Here is a 3,723-nt window from a genome sequence, read left to right as displayed (position 1 = left end):
TGGGACAACTAGAACAGAAGAAACAAACCAAAATCCCCTCAGCTCTGCTCTGCCCTCAGGTGAATTGGGAGCAACAATGCGGAAATCTCTTTGATATCAAAAGTGGATTTCACCTGCGATCACCCATGTTCCTATTTACCTGTAACTGTAGGGCAGGATTGACTCCTCCAGAGCCCACAGCAGAGCCCCTGGCTCCCTAGGGCACCCTCAGCCAGCACCAACCACAGCTCTTGAAGGGACCTGCCAGAGATCTTCCTAGAAAAGTGAGAGGCAGTCTAGGAGGATTCTATGAGAAACTGAATAGATTTTGCTCAGATAAATCTGTCCCAACTTATTGATGCATTTTCCTCCTTGGACAGGCTCCCATGGCCAGGGGAAGAAAATGTCCAACAGCAGCTCCATCACAGAGTTCCTCCTCCTGGCATTTGCAGAGACGCGGGAGCTGCAGCTCTTGCACTTCTGGCTCTTGCTGGGCATCTACCTGGCTGCCCTCCTGGGCAACGGCCTCATCATCACTGCCATAGCCTGCGACCACCACCTCCACACCCCATGTACTTCTTCCTCCTCAACCTCTCCCTCCTTGACCTGGGCTCCATCTCCACCACTCTCCCCAAAGCCATGGCCAATTCCCTGTGGGACACCAGGGCCATCTCCTACCAAGGGTGCGTGGCCCAGCTCTCTTTCTGTTTGTCTTTTTCATTTCAGCAGAGTATTCTCTCCTCACCGTCATGGCCTATGACCGCTATGTTGCCATCTGCCAACCCCTGCACTACGGGACCCTCCTGGGCAGCAGAGCTTGTGTCCACATGGCAGCAGCTGCCTGGGGCAGTGGGTTTCTCTATGCTGTGCTGCACACTGCCAATACATTTTCCCTACCTCTCTGCAAGGGCAATGCTTTGGACCAGTTCTTCTGTGAAATCCCCCACATCCTCAAGCTCGCCTGCTCACTCTCCTATATGAGGAAAGCTGGGTTTCTTCTGGTTAGTGCCTGTTTACATTTGGGTGTTTTGTTTTCATCGTGCTGTCCTATGTGCAGATCTTCAGGGCCGTGCTGAGGATCCCCTCTGAGCAGGGACAGCACAAAGCCTTTTCCACGTGCCTCCCTCACCTGGCCGTGGTCTCCCTCGTTGTCAGCACTGCCATCTTTGCCCACCTGAAGCCCCCCTCCATCTCCTCCCCATGGCTGGATCTGGTGGTGACTGTTCTGTATTCGGTGGTGCCTCCAGCAGTGAACCCCCTCATCTACAGCATGAGGAACCAGGAGCTCAAGGATGCCCTATGGAAACTGGCCGAATGGACGCTGTTTCACCCACAATAACCTGCCTCCCTTCTCTGTGCATTTCCCAGAGGCCAAGAGCCTGCTTTTTTCCCTTGTCATAATCCTACTTATAGATAATGTTCTGGGCTTCTACTACTTGTCTTGAAGTTTGATCCAGTTGTTCCTGACCCTTGTACAACACCGGATCAGATGTGGCCTGTCCAATAGCAGCTCTTCAATAAAAGGGCATCTCCCACGTGCAGTGCCTGAAGGCTGAGCTCTTCCTCCAAAGGTGCTGCCAATAAAATGTCCACGGAACTGGTCTTTTAAAGAGTTTTGTCTCCTTGTGTTCTCCCTGTGATTGGGGTTAAGCTCACGGTACCATGGGGTTCCATTGAACTGAACGTTGTGGTTTTAAAGGCTCTCTTTGTGGTGTCCAGTGGCAGTGGAGATGGGGCATGGGCTCCCAATTCCCTCCTCAGGCTGCTTCACGTATGACAGGACTGATGGCACATACAAAAATGCATGTGGAGGGATCAGGAGAGGACGGGGACTTGCCATGTGCCTTGGGCTGGGAGGGAATAAAGACTCAGAAGGTGAAACACCCTCCAAGGTGATGTCCCCCAAAAGTAAAGCACTGAATCGAGGTATGCCCAAAGAAGTGGCATGACTCTGAAGTGGCATGGGAGTGAGTGGGGAGCGCCCAGAGCTCTGCAGCACCCTGGGGTGGGCAGTGTGGTGGGGCCAGGGCAGAGTGGGCTGCTGGGCTTGGCTGGGCTGGGCAGAATGCAGGGGAGGTGGGGAGAGCTGGGGAGGGGCTGGGCTGGGCAGGAAAGTGTCTGGCAGAGGAAAACACCCGTGGAGAACTCAGCTGTGTGAGCGTGCAAAGTGAGGGCAGGGTGCTCACAGTGCAGAGCCAGGCCTCATGGTGAAGGAAGCAAGGCACCAAAGGGGCAGAAGAGAGGGCCCGGCTGTGCCTGTTCCCTGGACACCCCAGGGAAGCTGTCCCACGCAATTTTCCTGACCACCCCACACACCGGCCATTTCCAGCTCTGGCCATACACCCCAGCCCTGAGGAGGGACCTTTGCTGCATGGACAGCCCTGTTCTCCTCTGGGGCTCTCTGATACCCAGCTCCACTGCCATTAGTAATGAAAAGAAAACCATTTCCTACTGACACTCGTTACAAACCAAGTCCCAAGCTCTTGCCACTGCTGGTCTCTCAGCCAAGCCCGTTCTCAGACACCTCCAGCTAGATCAGGTGCTCACGGCCGTGTCGTGACATGTATCGAAAATCTCCATTGTTTGAGCTCCCACCAACTGGCCTGGGTCCTTGCTCCGGTGTGGGGCTCTGAGGGATTTCTCAAAACCTCAGCTCTCTCAGCCTCCCCTTGGCCATAATGTGCTCCAGGCCCCAACCATCCTTCTGGCCTCTGCAGGACTCGCGCCACTCTGTCAGGGCCTGCCTTGTGCTGGGGAGCCCCAGATTGCATGCAGCAGGCCTGATGCGCTCCTGTGCTGGGGTAACTTTGAGCAGCAGCCACCCAGCCACCCAGCTGCTCCCTCACTCTCCCTCCTCAAAACGACAGCACAAAGGGAGAAAAAAATAGAGAAAAGCTTATGGTCAAGTAAAGAAAAGACCACTTACCCTTACTGTCATTGTCATCACTTACCAATTACTGGGCAAAGAAGAGTTGACTTGGGGAAGATCAATTTAATTTATTGCCAGTTAAAAAAAAGATGTGGATTGTGAGAAACTCTAACAAAAAATATTACAGACCATTCCCCCATGCCACTCCTTTTCCCAAGCTCAGATTACTCCTTCATTCCCAACACTTCTACTCACCCAACCCCAAGACAAGCAGGGGGAGGGATGGGGAATGGGGGTTACAGTCAGCACAGAACATCTCTGCCGCTCCTTCCTCACACTTTTCCCCTGCTCCAGCTTGCGTTTTCTCCACAGGATCCCACCATATTTGCGGCCAAGGCTATGTGGTGTTCATGTCTTTCTGTCTTACCTTTCTCCTTTATACTCACAGAATGACGGAACTGTTGAGATTGGAAGGGACCTCTGGAGATCATCTAGTTGAAGGCCTCAGCTGAGGCAGGGTCAGCCACAGCAGCTTGCTCAGCACCTTGGCTAGCTGGGTTTCGACTATCTCCATGGAGGGACACTGCACAGCCTCTCTGGGCAAGCTGTTCCAGTGATTAACAACCCTCACAGTCAAACAGTGTTTTCTTGGGCTCAGATGGAATTTGATAGACATGACTAAGATCTCTCCAAGCCTTTTCTTCTCCACACTGAACAGTCCCATATCTCTCAGCCTTTCCTCTTAGGAAAGATGCTCCAGTCCCTTAAACCAGCTTTGGGGCCCTTTGCTGCACTTGCTTTAGGAGGTCAACAAGTTGGCTGTACTGGGCAGCCCAGCACTGGACACAGCACTCCAGATGGGGCCTCACCAGTGC

General features: G+C 53.3%; 1 pseudogene; it reads left to right on the top strand.

The window, feature by feature from the left end:
• Nucleotides 1-582: 582 nt before the first annotated feature.
• LOC127028256 (olfactory receptor 14A16-like) lies at nucleotides 583-3,347 on the top strand (annotated as a pseudogene).
• The last annotated feature ends 376 nt before the right edge of the window (nucleotides 3,348-3,723 follow it).

This window comes from Gymnogyps californianus, unplaced genomic scaffold (genome assembly GCF_018139145.2).
Source record: "Gymnogyps californianus isolate 813 unplaced genomic scaffold, ASM1813914v2 HiC_scaffold_31, whole genome shotgun sequence".
In the NCBI taxonomy this organism is placed as follows: Eukaryota; Metazoa; Chordata; class Aves; order Accipitriformes; family Cathartidae; genus Gymnogyps; species Gymnogyps californianus.
This window is presented reverse-complemented; position numbering and strand designations above follow the sequence as displayed.